This window comes from Orcinus orca, chromosome 4 (genome assembly GCF_937001465.1).
Source record: "Orcinus orca chromosome 4, mOrcOrc1.1, whole genome shotgun sequence".
Lineage (NCBI taxonomy): Eukaryota > Metazoa > Chordata > Mammalia > Artiodactyla > Delphinidae > Orcinus > Orcinus orca.
The window spans coordinates 129,577,270-129,597,485 of record NC_064562.1 but is presented as its reverse complement, the minus strand read 5'-3'; positions in this window follow the sequence as shown (position 1 = coordinate 129,597,485).

Below are 20,216 nucleotides of genomic sequence, written 5' to 3'. Positions count from 1 at the left end.
CATTATTACACATAAAATTTAGCAATAATTCATTAATATCATCTAATACTGAGGCTATATTCAAAATCTCCAAGTATTCCCCCAAATATATATATATATATATATATTTTTTGGCAGTACACGGGCCTCTCCTGTTGCAGAGCACAGGCTCCAGACGCGCAGGCTCAGCGGCCATGGCTCACAGGCCTAGCCGCTCCGCAGCATATGGGATCTTCCCGGACCGGGTCACGAACCCGCGTCCCCTGCATCGGCAGGCGGACTCTCAACCACTGTGCCACCAGGGAAGCCCCCCCCAAATATATTTTACAGTTAATTATTTAAGCTGTTTATTCATTTCTTAAATCTGACCAAATTTACTCATTTGGTTTACTTACCTAATTCCAGTTGGCATTTGAATTTGTATAACTGACTTAAGATATCAGGGCAAAAATTAATTTAAAAAACATGTTCAGTCTTCTCTTGACACAAAGGAAACTCTAAGACTTCAAAACCTAAAACTCTGACTAAATTAGATCCGTATTTTCCTTTTTTGGGGTGATGGTAGATGGAAAGTATAGCTGGAAGAGGGAAATTAAAACCAATAAAAAAAAATAAAAAGCTTCTTATTTTCCATGATTCTTTTATAGCAATAAGCACAACTTAGTATCTCTCCAAGTGTTCCAGACACATTTCAATATGTTTTGTTAGCTAGTCTATGTGCGTGTCAGCACAGAGAAGGGCAAATGTACTCTAGGCTTAAGGAGTGGAGAATCAGTCATAAAAGATGTGGAGAAACTTACCTGAAGTCCTGGAAGAGAAAGAACACTTCAACCCCTTCCTGTGGTTCTGGGGATACAATTGAAATCCATGAATGTGGCTTATAATTAATTCACATCATGATTTGTCTGTAAGACTGCTTGCTCTATGAACTGGAGCCACCTCTGGCTCATCATCATTTTGTCTTCAGCCCTTGTGTGGCCCAAAGCACATAACAGATATCCACTAAATGAATTTAAAAAAAGATATAGAGTTACAGTGTTATTCTAAGACAATTTTTGTTAAAAATTTAAAATGAGCTCATCAAATACACTGTAAAATACATTGCTTACACTTCAAAACAATGTCTTATTTCTTCTTGAATGTGCTTCACTGCCATAAATAAAAGCCTAGGACATATTCTATAATAAGGAGGGGAGCTTAGAAGAATAATGTCTTAGCAGATCATTAATGTGTTCTAGTTTCGTTTCTGTATATCATCAGTTCATTATGCATTTCCTGACTAAACTTTCACTTGCTCCATTGCTAAATTACAAGAATAAGACTCCATTTCTTTTATACATCTCCTGATCAAAGAGGAGGAAGTTTAGACATTATAATTACTAAAACATTGATTCTAGACTATAAGAAGAACTTAGAAACCCACAAATGGTAAAAATGCAGGCTTCAAATGGCTTAATTCACAAAAAGATCACATAAAACAGTTATCAGCACAGAAGTAAAATTTATGTCAAGCCAGTGTAGTAAAAAAAACGTGAAAAATGTAATATGTTAATTACAACATTGAACAAATTATGTAGGGTTTTTTTGCTAGTAAGTCATTTATGATTCTAAACTGGAATATCATGGCTCAGGCTCTGGTCAAGGGCTTTTAAATGCAGTTATGCCCCTCCCCAGTGTTCTGTGACCTTGTGCAAATATCTTACCTGTTGTGGTCTCATTTTCTTTACTTGTAAAATAAGGGTAGGTTGTCTCTAAGGTCTGTCTTATATTGAGCTGTTCCTATTTAAATTTTTTCTCTCTGCTTTCAAAGTCAACATATCAGAGATAGCACGTTTACTTGAATTAATGGGTGGTCATTTTACCTCTTTTGAAATCCTCATATACATTCAAAAAAGTTTATAACATAGCGTAGCATTTTTGTTTTCATTATCTCATTTGAAACCCAAACAAATATTTATTTATTTACATTTCCTTTTTACACATACAGAAACTGAAGCTCAAGAACTTTAGTGAAGGACTTCCCTGGCGGTCCAGTTGTTAAGACTTTGCCTTCCAATGCAGGGGGTGCTGGTTCAATCCCTGATCAGGGAGCTAAGATCCCACATGTCTTGAAGCCAGAAAAACAAGAAAACATAAAACAGAAGCAGTATTGTAACAAATTCAATAAAGACTCAAAAAAATGGTCCACATCAAAAAAAAAAAAAAAGGAACTTCAGGGAATTGCTCATGACCAAGTACACATTAAGTCATATATACTCATAGAGTCTATTTACCTTGACTCCACCTGTATCACTTTAGCCCCACATACAGGCTTGCCCTGGTTTCCATATTGTCCAAATGCTAGCTGTAGATGTCTCTGCCAAAAACACATTTAAGTCACTTTCAGAAGATGTTTAAATATAAACAGGAGGCGTGAAAATGGGAGAAGTTAACTATATGCATCCAGTCTAAATTTGATTATCACCATAGCAAATTTCTTGGAGGGCAAGCTTCCAGAAAAATTTGTGATTATTCCAAGAGTAAGAAGAAACACCCTTAATAATACAAAGATGATGATCATAATACTGATGACAAAGTACACTGTAAGACTGTCTTAGTACCATACAAACATTTTATTTTCACACTTCCAGATGCAATGTATATAAATAAATATCCATTGAGAAGAATTAATTTTATGGAATCAAGTCAGGTCTGGAGCTAGTTTTATCCTCTAACACTCACTTGATTTGAAAAAAGCTTTGAACAAGTTTAAATATTTCCATTTATTCTCAAAATTACTGATTTAATGGGTAAAACCTCTTACTGAAGAACTTTGTGACTTACGAAATGCATGTCATGAACATACAAATCTCTCACCAGATCTTTTTTAACTGAAGCAATATTCTGACCTATGAAAATTGAGTTTGACAACTTTATTAAAATGAGATGATTTAGGGATGAACTTTCCATTACTCCGTCAAATCTATTGCCTTGCACTCACAGGTTTAATTGCTTTTAAGAATGAAGTAATGGGAAGATATGTGTTAAAAACAAGAGAATAATATTTAAAATTCGTATTTGTTATTCTTCAATTTTTAAAGTATTTTAAATTGCTTCTTATGTATTTTCAAGAGTTAGGAGGAATTTTTCTACCACCTTAAGTATGATGTTAGAAACGGTATGATTTCAATTATACCTAGAATAGATCTGCAAAAGCAAATGTCTCATGAAAGCAAGAGTAACTTTGCTGTCTATGGTATGAATAAAAAGTATTCAAAGGGGTTTCTCCTCAGATAACTGACTTGCACACACGTATACTCCTCTTATCCCACAGATTTTCTAACAGGCAAGGCAGGTACAACAATTCCATGCTGTTCATCCAAAAGGACACTCAAACTACATTACTGAGTGAAAATTATTTGGCAGCTTAGATATACATGACATCTTTTAAATATGGGTGGAAAACTAACTGGACCCCAAATTATTCTTCTCCTTTCTTTGAGGGGTTGGGAAGAGGTAAAGAAAAGGTCTTTCTTTTATCAATTATGATAGTTATAAGTGCTTGGCATATATATAATGGTTGTTTATTAGTACTAAATTTTGGAAAACACGCTTTTCTGGATAGCTTCATTATTTCCATTGATTCTCTTGAACTGCTATTTCTTATTCTACACTTAGGATCATTCCTTTTTTCCTCAATAGTCAACTCACTCAAAGTTTCTTTCCTTTCATGTCTCTGATCACCAGGCTCAATTAATATTCAACAAAACATGTGTATATTATGATTATACATTATACTTCCATAGTATTTTTATCATCTCCCATCTGGATTATAAATTAAATGAGACTGATATTTCTTTTTTTTTTCTTTTTTAAACTTTCTATAAGGACTTAAGCATTTTTGTAAATGGGAAGATGAGGTTATTTGGGAAGGATGGAGGAAGATCTGCAGTGAAGAGAAGACATCAGGGTACTTATGTTACTTCATGATCCACGCATATAAATCAACTAAGTAGACTTGGGGGGTTATCATCCATCAAAACTGAAATCTGGACAGATCATGGAGTATGTCAATAGATTTAGGACACTTTCCAAGGAAAAAGTGTCCTATACTTCAGAATAGTGAAGTACAATCTGGTAAACTAAATAAATACAACCTATATTCTCTAATAAAAGATAAACTTAGAACACATTCTAGAATTAATGGTCAAGGGACAGATTTCAACTCACAGTGAGTTGGATGCTTTTTTAAACTACCAAAAGAAGAATTATAATACCTGGTGTGGCTGATTCTGGATTCCTTCCTTGTTTTCCAGTATAGCTATATTTTCTTTGTCAAATTACATGTATTTCATTGGCCATAACCTTCCAACAGAACACCTTATACATATTAAACACTGAATAAACATGACACTCTGATGATTTGCACTGTATTTAAGAAAAGAGACATCATCTTTCAAAATTGTTTCCTTAAATTTAATGTAAAATTTTTGGGTGCAGTCCAGGGATATTTATGTGACTCTTCCATGAATTCACTTAAACAAGAAATATTTATTGGACATGTAAATCTGTCAGTTATTAGTATCCTGGAGATACTGAAATAAACAGAAGACCCATGACCCCTGTCCTTTTGAAATTTACCAGGTAATTGTAATATACAAAGAAGTAAACAAACTTATAATCCAGTGTGATAAATGCTAAGAAAGGAGAATTCTTTGGTATTGTGAGGCCACATAGGAAAGTTACAAAACCCCAACTTGGACATAAGGACAGAACATCCTGGTGAAAATGTGCCCTTTAAGAGTCCTCCAAATTTGTAGCCCCTTAAATTTGTAAGAGATAATAGAAGTTCCCTTCACCTAAATTATAATAAGCTCCATTATGTAATTTAGTTATAATTCATTCTGGCTTAATGAGTTTGATATGTTTATAAGGTAGTTTAACTCTTAGGTTATTTATTTATTTAGTTTTTGTTTCTTTTATTTATTTTTGGTTTCAGTTGGTTGATTTTTGTCTTGGAAAAAACACATGCTTGTACTTATCACACAAATGATGGAGGTCTCCTCCTATGTCACTAAATTGCATAAAGAAAATAAACAAACTTGGACACATAATCTTCAATGAAGGCTTGGAGAGTTCTTTGCTAATAAAAATAACCAGTTACTGGGTTCAGGAGTGACTCACAAAGGGTGATGAAATAACATAGATGATATCTATTGAGATCCAGTGTTATTAGTTGAAAAAGGAGGTGAGGAAAAAAGGCCTCTGGGCAATACAGTATCACCAACTCCCAACAGACCAAATATGTGGAATGACAAAGCAGGCATACAGAATCACTAAAGGACTCAGTTGAATTTAGGGTGGTAGTGGAATGTATATCATTTGCACTATACTATTTACAATGGAACATATAGGGTATAGAGTAGACTCTATTTACAATAACTATTAACTTCTAAAACACAAAAGAAAGCCTTTCTAAACTCAGTCTTTGCAACTCTGATGTTATACTGTCTGGATTGCAACCTTGGCACTCTATTGGATCGGCTATGAACATTTGGAAATGTTACTTATTTTTCGTAGAATAAGTTATGTATTTCTCAGAGAGTACTCCACTGTAGAATAGAAATACATGTCATACCTTGCTTCAAATGTTTGTGGTTTGATTTAAAGAAGATAATATATATGAATTACTTAGCAAAACGCTTGGCTGTAGGCAAAGAGCGCTAACATTCAGCAATACCCAAGTTCTTCCTTTCTTATCTAGTAATAATTCTAAACTATATTTTCTAATAACCTAGCAGATAGGTGGGATCATGTGACACTATGATGGGTAATACAATGTGACCAGAAATTTTATATATAACTTCCAAACCTTACATAAAATATTCCGTGGACACTCTTCAGTAGTTTCCATTTATGAGGCTAGATATAATACATTTGAAAATCACTAGATAGACAAGCCTGTATCTTTGAATGAATGCATGGAGCAGAGACCTCAGTCCTCAACCCACATTGGCCTGTGACATGGCTAAAATAAATATGCATCTGCTGAGCTTGCTTTAGGTGATGAGGTTGGAAAATGTGCTGTTTGTAGTGTGTGTAGATTGTTATGAGCCATATTTAGTTAGATATTCAATATATAGGGGGCAGACAGGGAGTTCTCAAAATCTGGTTGACAGTATTACCTGCTTTCTGAATATTACTGCACTAGCTTCCTATTGGTACTATAGCAAATTATCACTAATATGATGACTTTAAACAACAAAAAAAATATTATTAGTTTTAAAGTTCAGAGGTTTCATAATCAAGGTGTCAGCTGTTTCCTATATAAACATTCTTCAAAACAATCCAGAACAAAGGGTTTTCAGTGCCTTCCTTTGTAAGACATGCAGAAACATGACAGATCCCTGGAGGATTCTCTCTTGCCCCCAACACAGCTATTCTCTTTCTGGTCCATTTTCAAGCATTGGGCTAATAACAAATCTAGGTGACTGTGGTAGAAAGAATCGTGCTCTTCCCCTAAAGATGTCCATATCCTAATCACAAGAAAATGTGAACATTTTAGCTTACGTGGTTAAGGATCTTGAGATGGGAATATTATCCTATATTATCCTAGTAAGTCCAGCATATTAACAAGAGGGTCCTTGTAAGAGAGAGGCTGAATAATCAGAATCAGAGATGGAGGCATCACAGAAACAAAGGTAGAGAGAGAGATTACTATGTTGAATTAGATAAGTTATGATTGTGGCTTATTCAAACACAGTAGCTATGGAATTGATGACAAGTGTTTGTATTTTGGGTATATTGATAAAATATGATCCATGAGAATTGCTGCCACATTGGGTAAAAGCTGGAAGAGGGGATGAATCAAGGGTGATTCAGGATGAATCCAAAGTTGTTGTTTTGAGCAAATGCAAGATGGACTTGAAATCAATTGAGATGGGGAATTCTACATGTGGCACAGGGTTTGAGCAAGATCAGGAATTTAGTTTTGAATATGTTGTAATTTATGCTATCTATATTCGATATTCAAATGGAGAAGTAAATCAGTATGTTAATAATGTAGAGATGTAAATTTGGGATCCACTTACATGTAGAGGGGGTTTGACACCTTGGGGCTGGATAAGATTGATAAGACAGTAGGCATTGACCAAGAAAATAATCAGAGAAAATGCCAATCTGGATTTAACTTACTTCATAAATCATAATTGCCAGAGAAAGAAATACTGAATAGAATTAGGCTTTGGAAAAGATACTTCTTTTAAGTTCTAAAGGGGAAAAAAAAAAAAAAAAAGACGTCATCCTATAGCCAAACTCAAGAAAGACTGTGATTATCAAAGATAAAATGTCATTGATAACACATTCAGAAACTAAGGCAACATATAGCAGTGGGGCTATACACTTAGCTACTCATTAATGGATTTACATCTTTATAAAATCTTTTTTAAAAGATGGAGGGAGAGGGCTTCCCTGGTGGCGCTGATGCAGGGGACGCGGGTTCGTGCCCCGGTCCGGGAAGATCCCACGTGCCGCGGAGCGGCTGGGCCCGTGGGCCATGGCCGCTGGGCCTGCGCATCCGGGGCAAAAAAAGATGGAGGGAGAGAATAAGTAAAATGCCAAAAATTGCATTAAACTAGAATAACATTGTCTTAGAGGCTAAAGGATAGAATGAGTTGATCTTTGAGAAACAGAAACAAAATACTTACTTGGACTAGAGCATGAAAGAAAAAAGAGAGATAGACTGAGTCTAGACAAATAAAGAACACCATGTCTTTAAATTAGATTTCATGACATCTAAGCACACAATCAGTCCTCAAGCATTTGTCATGTATAGCCATTCCAGTTCATTTTCATGGTCATTATTTTGGCTCAGATATTGATCATCTGGCTCTTAGCAACCAAAATTGAGTGGAATTTCTGTCTCCTTTCTCTGTATTCTACAAGGGATTCTACAAACAGCATTTCTTTACTAACACAAGAAATCTTTATACAGAAATGCAGATATTTAATAGTCCGCACACGGCACATTGGCTCGTTTCCTCACGCAGCAAAATAAAAACCAGCATTCCTGTCTACTTGCAGGGTATAAACAGTTAATTGTCTCTGGTCAGCCAGCAAGAACTTTCTAAAGTTCCCAAATAGGTTTAGTGTTTTAAATGGTTTTTTCTATTCACTCTTTTTCAATAGATATTATTCCACTGGGGACTATCTTTCTGCTCCCCACCATTTTCCCACCAAAATCTATCAAGGACTGTAGAAAGGGTCAGGTGTCTCTTAGTAAGGTAATATTTTCAGGATAGTATCTCTTCAAATCAGATAATTTATATAATTGCCTTTGACTATGAGTTACTTTATCAACTCCAGGAATGCCTCAGGGTTATTTTTCAGTATGAAGATCTTGAAAATTCTGAAGAAAAATTTTGCTATGAGCAGAATGTACAGCTTTCAGAGAACAAATGCTGCTTTTTAGATTATTACTAGACTAATTCAAAGGAAAATCATGAAAAATAAAGCATATTTACTACCATGCTCTCATTTCTAGTTGGCAGTGGAAATAATTTTAATTCATTAGAATGAAAGTGTATCTTCTGTCAACTAATTATGCAAATATATAGTAAGATAAACTTCAGGTATATTCTATGAAAGATACAATTTTGATGACAAAAGAACATTAACATTCAGGCCATATTATTTCCCAAATACACCTAATTTTCCTAATGTAAGGCAAAATAATTAGGATATTAAACTTGAACTGTAAAGGATATATGGAAAAGTTCAGAAATATATTGTTTTGAAAATACCTTATGAAAGCAGTATAATATAATATATTATTATCTGTTGATAATAGTATAATATAACAATATATTATTGTCTGCTGATAATAGTATTCCCATTTTCTTTTTATCACTTACCTCTTTCTTAAAAAAAAAAGTATGTGAAGTTTCTCACCATAAAGTGCAGCTCAATGAAAGTGACATTATAGCTGAGTCTTTTGTGATCCCTAAAGCTAATAGGATTCAAATGTATAGTCATTCAGTTATTTACTTACTTACTTATATTTAGCTGTATTCCAGAAGAGGACAACCAATACACTGAGTATTGGTTGGGTAACATTCTTCCTCAACTGTCACTTTCAACCACCAAAGTTTCTCAAAGTTGAGAAAAAATTAAATAAATGGAGATTAAGAAAAAAAAATCACAGTTATTATACTTGTCACACCTAGTTCTTCTTGTAGCGATACATAAAGTGGTTATCACCTAAAGATGGGAAGAGAGGTAGTTAAATATTTTAAGTTGTGCTTCAGTCATATAATTTGTACTCTATTTATTTGAGATTTAGATTCAAAATATGTTTAAGTATTTTGCAGACATTCAATATATTAATTTATCTATCAATAAAACAGATATTTTTCTTTCCTAATAGCATACATATCACTATAAGTTATTAGAAATGGTACTGTTGATTTTTATCATGATGATAATGATGGTTGTGTATTATTCAGTTGTTTAAACTCTTTCTTTATACAGATTCTTTCCTTATTAACAGAAACTACAAAACTATACTGCTGTTCAAAAAATGTATTCAGTGTTTCCTGACATTGGAAATAGCATTTGTAATCAACTTAATTCTGTAATAAATGACAGATCATTAAGTATAGTTTTAAATTTTGAAATTTGTGTGTGATTTGCCCTTGTGTCAAATCTGAAATACAATATAAAGATAGTAGTTTCAGGGGTGTATCAAACAAATGAAGAAGAGACTCCCAGGAAAGTACAGATTAATGAAATAGCTTCATAGGTATGGTGTATTTGATTTTGTGTCATTTTTATCATTTTACTTGGAGATTTAACATATTATTTCTGTAATATTAAATTAAAATTAAGAGTATGGAGTTATGCTTAGAGACATTAAACCCTGATGGATATAAAATACTAAGCAGCTGTATCATCTATTTTTGTTAGGGTTTATCTTTTCCTGAGACTTAAATTTCAAAATTTATTAGGCATCAAATCCTTTTCTGTAGCCTTCAGGACTCTGTCACCAGTACTCCAGCATTTTGATTAAAGTGCATATGCTGCTGTTTGCTATCCAGATGCAATTTCCCTCTGTGCAGATTGGAGGAAGGAATGTAGCTTCAAGTCAAAAATACTTTGTGTTTTACTTTTTCAAATGTAGGCTGAAGAACTGGAAAGGAAATACATTACACACAAGGATGCTGAGTTGTGTTCTCCACTGAGTTTTATTTAAAAGCTCATAAATATTTTTGATTGTTGTTCTGTTCTTTTACTTTCACATATTTCATTGATCTTTTCATTAACCACTTATTCTCTTTTATTTTCTTTTGATATGGAAAGTTTGTATAATAATGAAAATAAAACACCACATAAATTATGTCCTGGTAAGAATAATAGTGAATGAATATCCTTTATTTTTCAAAAGGGCATTGTTGGCCAACAGTAGTAATTACTACTCATTGAGTGTTTACCATGTGCTGGCCACTTTAATAAACACTTTGTATACACTATCTCACTGTCTCTTCTAGCAGAAATATTTTCCAGTTCACAGATGGAACTAAGACTGAGATTAAGAGATGTTATGTGGTGGGTGATGAAGCTAAAATTTGAATATTAGTTTGTCTGGTACAAAATCTATACTTTGTCATACGATTCTTCACTCTATTTTTCTTTTTTTTTTTTACTAGTCTTATATTTTACTATTAACAAATGTGTGCAATTGAAATTATACACATTGGATACTGATAAGTGATTGGCTTGGTATTATTTTATAAAAGAATAAAATTTAAAATGAGCATATTTATGTTATTAAACTTTTAAGTAAGCTCAGTAACACGAAATTTCTTTTCACCAGTTTAAATAAATAAGACCAACCTTATACTCCAACCTAATTACCCTCTCAAAAATATATTGCTGAAATATTTTCTGCATGTACAGGAAAGGAAGAAGAAGCAATATAAATTACAGGCACACAGTGATTATCCAAAATCCTAGTGCTGAAAAATGAAGCTTAATACCAGTTAAGCTGTCACTAAGTCAGAGTTATGAGTATAGTCAGGTAAAATTCTTGATAATTGCTTATAATTTTCAGTGTTTGGAAAACAATTTTCTGGGCAGATGTTTTTGCATTGTCTTAAATGTTCCTGTCTCTATAAAGTGTTGAACATTTTCTCTGGTATATGCTCCAATGTGTTAATCATTTCCAGTCTTTCAAGATGATTACCTGGTAACATTAACATACAAATGTACAGTGATCACTATGCTATTATGAATTCCTTACACTCTGCACACTTGAAAAAAAATCAAATAAGTCTTTGTTAGGTGGTGTGGTGCCTTGTTCAAAAACTGAATTTATCATTAAGTCACTGACCTTGAAAATTAGGTATTAATTGCTCTTGGACTATTAGAAAATTATCTCAGAAAAACATCATTTAACATGTAATTCCTTTAAATTTGTGATATTATGAATGAGGTTACTGGGCCAAAAGCTTGTTTATGCCAATGGGGTAAGTTACTTTTGTTGCTACTGCAAAGAGCAGTGAATGCTTATCAAACCTCCCTTATCAAATTTCATTTTAAATTCCAGACGTATTAACTAGTTAGGAATTAATTATCCAGTTTATGATTTCTCTGAACCTCTGTTTTCGTTTCTTTGTGTAGTTCTTTTTTTTCTGAAGCAATCAAAATTCCAAAATCTTTAGAAAATGGGGAAAGGAATATATGTTGATTATTAAGTTTTATTCATTCTACCTAGTCCTAAAGAAAAGTTTGATAGAGATTATATATGGTTTTAATAAAATAAGACTGGAAACCTAAAACTTTAATTTGTTCTGGTTGTTTATACGCTAGAATAATGAATGGTTGTGTGATGATATTTTGAACTAAAAACGAAGTTACTCCTAAAGGAATAAATACTAGTTAATTAAGAAAGAATGGTAAATCATTTTAAAACCTTAAAACCATTCTTTATGACATGATTTTCTCATCACCATTTCTTTCAAAACATAGTCAATAAAAAATGATCTAAACAGTAGCAATGTAGAAGGTATCCTATGTAAACTTTTTTATAAATTATACTTTTTCCAAATTAGTTCAGAAACAAACCTATCTAAATGCTTCCGAAAGAATCTCAGTCTTTCCTAAGAAGCAAAATTAGTTCTGTTGACTCTCTCATTACTTTGTTCACTGGAAAAATATATATATTTCAATATTCTAAATACAAAATAAATTCCACCTTAAAATGAGGTATCAATATTGGCAGTTCTTTAAGCTGTTTATCGCTTTGCTGATTCATTTTAAGTTCAGAAACAAACAAACAAAAAAAAAAAGAACAACAGTCAACTCCACACTTCTAGTCTCAGTTTGGCTCCATTATCAAATCCTATTGACTCTAACCTCAAAACATATTCAGCTTTCCTTACCAATACATCTCATGACTTTGCTCCAAACCACTATCATTTCTCACCTAGATGATTGCAGTATTTTAGAAGATAGTTTCCTGTTTACAGTTCCACATGAAAGGAGCTTGGAAGTTACCATTCCATACTAACAAGTAAAAGCTAAACACATTTAAAAAACCAACAATTCTTCTCAGATCCATAAGAGAGGGGAGGTCACAGGGGAAGTCATACCATCAGTATTGCCCCTTTGAATTTATGCAAAGGAATTGAAAACACCCACACAAAACCCTGTACAGGGCTGCTTACAGCCAGCTGCTTCAGTCACAGTTTCCAACAGTTGGTAACAACCAAGATGTCCTTTAGTAGGTGAATGGGTAAATAAACAGATGCATCCAGACAATGGAATATTATTCAGCACTAAAAAGAAATAAAATATCAAGTCATAAAAAGACATGGAAGAACCTTAAATTCATATTGATAAGGGAAAGAAATCAATCTGAAAAGGCAACATACTGTAAGATTTCAACTATAAGACATTCTGGAAAAAGCAAAATAATGGCAAGAGGGTAAAAAGATCATTGGTTATCAGAGTTTAAGGGGAATAAGTCAAATTGGTGGAGCAGAAAAGATTTTTAGGGCAATGAAACTACTGTATGGCACTCTCATGATGTGTGTGTATATATATATCACTTATACATATGTCCAAACCCATAGAATGTACAACACCAAAAATGAATTGTAACGTGAACTATAGGCTTTGGGCGATTATGATGTGTCAGTGTAGGTTTATCAATTCAGTTGTAACAAATGCGCCACTCTGGTGGGGGATGTTAGGAATGGGAGGAGGTATGCATGTGAGGCAGGGGATATATGGGAAATATCTGTACCTTCCTCTTAATTACACTGTGAAGTTAACACTGCTCTAGAAAATTAAAATTGTTAATTAAAAAAGAAAAAAATCGTTTTCTTATTTCAATCCTTACAGGAATCACTGTATTCAGAAACCAGAAGGTTCTTTTTAATATGAAAATAAGATTATGGTAGCTTTTGTAACCCAAAACTCAATAATATATTCATATACTACTAAATTAAAAGCTAAAACCTATAACATACCTCAGTGGGTCCTCGTGCTCTGTGCCTTCCCATTCCCCAACTGTCTGACCTCATCTCCTCCCAGGCTCCAACCCCTCAGCTCACTCTGCTGCATCCATGTTGGCCTGGTGACTGTTCCCAGAATCCACTAGGCATGCTCCTGGCACAGGGCCTTGGCATGTGTTTTTATCTCTGCTGGGAAGCTTTTGTCTCAGATGTGCAAAAGGCAAACCGTCTCACCTTTTTTAAATCTTTGCTCAGGTATCACTTTCTTAGTGACTCTTCTTTTTAAAATTGCTTTACCACACAAACCATATTCTTTTTGCTCCTTTATTTTATTTTTATCTTCTATTATAATAACTTTTAAAACACCATATAAGTCAGTTGTAATTTTTGTGTCTGTCTCTCTCTTAATATAACATAAACTTGCTTTTTTTACTCCTGTATACCTACATTCCTACAAAAGTACCTGTCTACTAATAGGTACTCAATGCATATTTGTTAAATAAAATGTCATCAACAGATTAAAAGTTTTATTAAAATAAAACATAACCAAGGTATCAAAAGTAAGCAAAATGCCTTAGGAAAGGATTTAGATATTTACATTAATGTTAAATTTCCAAAGAATTTTTGAAGATCAGTAGGGATGAAGCAGCATGTTAATAAATACAAAGCACGGGGGAAAAAACATTTCAGTCTTCTCACAAAAACCACTGCCTTTGAAATAAATACTAATATTTCTTGTTTCCTTTTATGTAATATAGCAAAGCAGGAAGTAATGCAATTATTAAATGAAATGAAGGACCAATTAAAAAAGAAATAGAGAGAAGGTTCATAAATTTAGATTTATCCATGAGATCCTCAGAAAAGTATCTGCCTAGGAAATGTGTTACGTATTTACAAGCATAAAACTACAGCCTGCATCTAGGTGGTAAACTGTGCAATATTGCATCAGAATCAGCTTGTCCTCCCAAATGCAGAAAGTCAAAAGGAATTAAACTTGGAAGAAGAAAAAAAATTGCCTGTGCTTACATAGAAGCTATGAATTTCACAATCACAAAATTACTATGACTTCTTTATTTATAATGAAACTAAGCTTTTAAGCCTCCTTCTGTATTGACTATAAAAAACAAATCTGCCAGCGCAAAGTAGCTCTGTTAATTATGATTTACACTCTTTGAAGAATTGTTTAATTCAGGTCTCTTCTCAAGATTTTCTGCCTTCTCCTTCCCTTCTCTCCAAGCAAGATCGAACTTAAGTGTTGGGTTAAGAATCCTGCTGTGGGTGTGACGCTAGTCCTGGTTAAGGACCTCATGAGTCAGCTGGTCTTTGGTGGACTTCAATCCAGGTTGGCATCACTGAAATGTGCACACTTTATCAGACTTTTGGCGTTTGTCCTTCCTGCCATGGCTATTGGTCATCAGATTGTTATCCTCCTGATCCAAATAACCAAGTTACTGTCTTTTTGCAAGTTTGCCCTCAAGGGGACACAGGAGTTTAATACATGAGTGTCACGTTCTGCCACAGGACATAGGAGTGGTTCCCTTAACACCTGACAATTGAGGTTCTTTTTAAATTCATCATTATTAATTTTATCATAAATGTGCCTATGAGGTGTTCTGGATCAGAGACAGATTTCTTATTAATTATAATACAGCAAATAATAAGCACATTGGCTGTCCTTGGCCCAGGCTTTATTCTGCTTCAACATGAAGAAAACCAAGTCAAATATCACACAAGAGTGACTGGGCAGCATAGGTAATGATGGAGAATAGCAGAAGGTCTCTATTTATGAAAAGGAGAGAGAACTGCCCTTCATCCTCCAAAAGAATGACGAGGGATGTGCTTCTTTGAGATGGATGGAAATGATTCAGGTTCTCAGCCTAATATTTTAGAATGTAATACATCTTTCTAACACCCAAATAAACCCCATATATCTGTGGCTTTAACAACCTAGGGATTTATTTTCTCTTTCTGACACCTTGCACTTAACCTAGGCACCTAGTCAGGGCTGGAACCATTTGGCCTTCTTGAGTCAGAGCAATTAACTAAACAAATGGCTGCATCTAATTCTCATGGTACTTAAAGATTTAGATGTTCCTGGTGAAGTGAAAGCAAATATTCCTTATCTTTATGTTGTATGCATTTCCGTGGCTCATGAAGCCAGAACTCTTTATCAAAGTGCTAAAATATGCAGGGAGTTTTAATTCCCCACATTGATTCAGGGATTTCTGCCAGGCCGGGGCCCGGCTCCAGGTGTAGCTGCTCTGGGAGGATCCATGACAGGAAGTGAAGGGCAAGCTCACTGCTCTCAGATTCCCACAAAACTTCTCTGTGGCCCTTCATGGGATGGGCAAGACGTTTTCCAGCACCAAGCAAATGTCTCAGCTCCAGCTCAACTCTCTTACTCTCTAGTCTTTCAGCTGATGAAAATTGAGTTCCTTTGGGACAGAAATTAGCTTGTACACGTGTTCTTCAAATCCTTTATTTATTATGTAAACTGTTTATTTTTAATATTCTGACTAAAATTTATGCAATATCAAATCACCTTTTCTCTAAAGAGCCCAATTTTGACATTTGAAAGGCTTGGTTTTCAAATCTGTTAGTAATTAGTATGGGCTTAAAAATATTTCTATTAGGAAAAAGGGGGGGACTAATTTAATTATTATCTAAAAATTCTATCCAACTTCACCTACTTCCAGAGACTCTGTTTAGCAGCCATGGTCTTGGTTTTAACACACAGATATACAATGAGGAAACTTTACTGAAATTTTAAAAGAACTGAAGTTATTGCCACGCCTGGAAAAAGCTGCGTAACAACTATTATATCCACCTGTGTAAAGAACTTAGCTTCTGTAGGTATAACAATAAGGTGGATGTAGAACCTTTTAATTATCATTAACATGATCCAGAAAGTAAATCTTTTAAAGAATAGACCTTACATTTTTGAGAGGCAGAGCACTTTTATTATCTGATAAAGTCATACTCTCCACCCACTAATTAACATATCCTCATAAACACAAAACCTCTTCAAAATAACTCAAATCTAGGTCCATGGCCCAGAATGTCAACTCCCTTTTCAAAAGACCACCAAAATAACCTGTTCCTCAAGTTTAGCTAAGTTTATTAGACCTTTTATTAAGGGGTAATACATCTTGACAGAATCTTTGTCGTTTTGGAGAAGGGAATGGTTAGGAGAATACACAAGGTTTTGGAATCTGCGCTCCTGTGGTTTCATAGTGTCAGAAGGGGGAAAGCAAGAAAGTATGTTTATAGGATTTTACAGTCTAAGCTCAAAGCAGAAACCTAACTGGGCTTGGCCAAAGTTTGTGACATAGTAAAGTGAGCAAGTCAATGAATATATAAGCAGTTGTCTGTTTGCATGCGTGAACAGTTTGTCCTGATAGGAGAGGTATTTGCCTAAATGACTAAATTGTTTAGAAGTATGGTTTGACTCCTAGTAACAGTTTCTAAGATAACTGAGTAACATGAATAATTTAGTTCCTTAAAGTATCAATTTCAAATGTTAAAAACATGACTCTCATACATTAACAGAGTGAGTGTATATTGATTATTTTATTCAGCTCATTGATTAATGAACTAGTAAAATGGTGACTCAATAAGCATTTAAAGAACCAGAATATATAGTCCACTGTGAAAGGCCTTTTTTTAAAAAAGAATATTATAAAAAGGTTTCTAAGTTAGATACAAACCTAGTTAATGTTCATGGCCCTTGGAGCTATCTTTTCTATCAAAAAGAAATGTATATATTAACATGAAACTTTACAGTGAATGAGCTCTAATCAAATAGCAAATAACAGGTAAATTATCCTAAAGAAATGAATAATTTTCAGATGGGCTTATTAAAACTGCCATAATACTCCCTTTTTAAAATTTTTCATAGGTTTTTATAGTTTTTTGTATCAGTTTCTCCATTTTGATCATAAATAATCTTAAACGGTACTTGGTTTAACAAGAAGGTTAATCTCATTTTGTTTTGTTCTGCATGCTTACAACTAAAGATATTAACTATGTAAACCTCCTTGGATACAAATTATTGAGCAGGTGCTAAGGCCATAGAATGAATTTCTATCCTGAACTTTCATTAAGGAATACAGGATTAGACCTTCTAAAAGCCTTTGTTACTTCACCGGCAGTGCTTGTTGATTTTGGAGAATTTCTGTCTACTTAGGAATCCCAAAATATACTGAGGTCTTTGACTTGCCAGGAAGTAAGGCCAAGGTCCTTTAGGTGTAAAACAGGTAGCAGGTCTGGATTCTTTTAATATGCATTGCCTTTACATATAAAATATAAGCCCTCTTATTTAATAGAGGGGTTTTCAGTTCTGATTCAATGAGATTTATCCTCAAATATGACACAAAGTATGTCTTGGTTGTACAATTTATGCAGGTAAAATAAGAGGCAGGGGCAAATTCTCACTGAATGTATGCAGATACCCACATTGCCATAAAAATTAAGGGAATAATAAAATATTTATTTTCCTGAAATCTGAAATCAAACATAGTGGGTGATCAGCAAAGAAAGAATAGATTCAGTGTTTGCAAAGCAAATATTCCTGTACCTGTAATTGCTCTATCAATACTGGTTTCTCTTTTTCCTCCTTGTAGGGCCAAATCACTTTTTGGCAGAAAAAAAGTCAAAATGTTAAAGGGCAAATTCAATATGATTGACTCAGTTGTACAAGAAAGCCAGGAAGTTAACTTAATGATTAACTTCCCATTGCAGTTTAAGTTGAACTTGAATATTTCTTTGAGTTGCCTGCAGGTATATAGCCTTGTAAAAGGTTGGATTTGTAACCAGCTGTGAGCTTTCAGGACAACATTTTGGGCTGAATGAATTAGCAAATACCTTCAGCCAGACAGGTTAATGTATGTGTCTAGGAAGACTGCAGCATGTTTAATACATTGTTTTTCTCTACTGCATTTTGCTTATTTCATTGTACCTGACTTCTTTTTGGAAGACAGAAATGCACGTCTGAATTAGATGTAATGGCTCAATAGAAGCTTTGATCATATATGGCTAAGACACACCTTATAACCCTGAAATCTAGACATGAGATAATTCCCATATTTTTTGTTAAATGTTTATTTTCAGGATATTCCAATGCTTTATGTCAAATTAACTATGTATGTTTATGTGATTTTTATGTAACCCTATATAAAGGAGATTTAGTAGCTATGTATAATAAAGCATAGCCATTGATTTTCCAAAGTCATTATTACTTATTTCTCGTTAATGATATTTTATACCCTCCCCCATCCATTTATTTGATCCACATAGATTGACAGAATTTTAGAACTAAAACTATTTGATAAATCATGAAACCCAAAGCCTTTCTTGTACACATAAGGGAATAAGACCCAAGAATTTATGTGACTCACTCAAGGTCCTATAGCTATATGCAGGAACTTCAGCTTGTGACTCTAGACTCTTAATCCAGTGTGCTTGCCTCAGTATCATTCTGCTATAATGGAAAGATTAAATCTAAAATGATTGTTCAGGTAGATTTATAGAGAGTATCTTGGCCTCATTTAATTTTAATTTAAGAGCCATTTTGTGAGTTTGATGAAGCAGTTAAATGAAAGTAGACTTTATTTTTCACATTGTCTGATACTGTATGTGCTATAGCCACCTGTGGGTGCTGAGCACTTGAAATGTGTCTTGCCCAAGCTGAGACGTGCCATAAGTGTAAAATACACATTGACATTTGAAGGCTGACAATAAAGAAATAATGTAAAGAAACTTATTAATAATTCTATGTTGACTGTATAATATAAATAGTATTTTGGATATATGGGCTTGAATAAAATGTATCAAATTTGATTTCACCTGTTTCTATTTTTAATGAGCCTCCTAGAACTTTTCAAATTACATGTGAGATTCATGTTATTTATCTGTTGGACAGTGCTACTCTAAAATGACTTTGAGAGCAAACTGACAAATTTAATTCTGTTGATATCTGAAGACTATACCTTTCTGTTCAACTAAATTAAAGCTTCCATTTAAATAAACTCTTTAAGAGGGATGGTCCATGAGCACCCATTTTTACAAATAGTTTTTGTCTGAAATAAATGACTTTATATAGCACTACTATTTACCTTTGCATTTAACTCTGTTCACACTCAGTCCCTTACATTTTGTTATTTTTATATGATTACATTATGTCTTAGTGTAGCCATTGTAATTTATATCCCTTAAGGGGAAGGTCCAAGAATCATTTGATCTGTGGCTCACATTACTCATATAATAGGGCACAGGCTTTGGACGTTTAAATATTAACAATGTGAGCAACTGCAAACAATACAGAGAAGAATCTGGTTAAGGGTAATATCAAACAAGTGTCAAAACATTTTGACTCAGCCCAGTGGGAGAAACAGATTTTGCTCAAATTGTAAGCTAGATTTTGCTCTTTGTAGTTAAACAGAATAGAACGAAATCTCTCTTCTATTGTGGCAACTGAACAGAGAAAAAAGGAGATTGATATAATGTATAGATATTGAATGCAGACATAGAAGCATTTGTGGATACAGAAGCTATTTGATAGGGCTGGCAGGCAATTCCTCATGGGCCTCTCATGTTTCTGCATGTCTTACAAGCAGAGGCACTGACTACCTTGGTTCTAAACTATCTTTCAAGACTGTTTTTTATTGTGAACACTTTGGAAGATAGAATAGTGTCTCTCTCTGGAGTAAGGCATACCTACTACAAATTAAATTCAAGTTCCCCAAG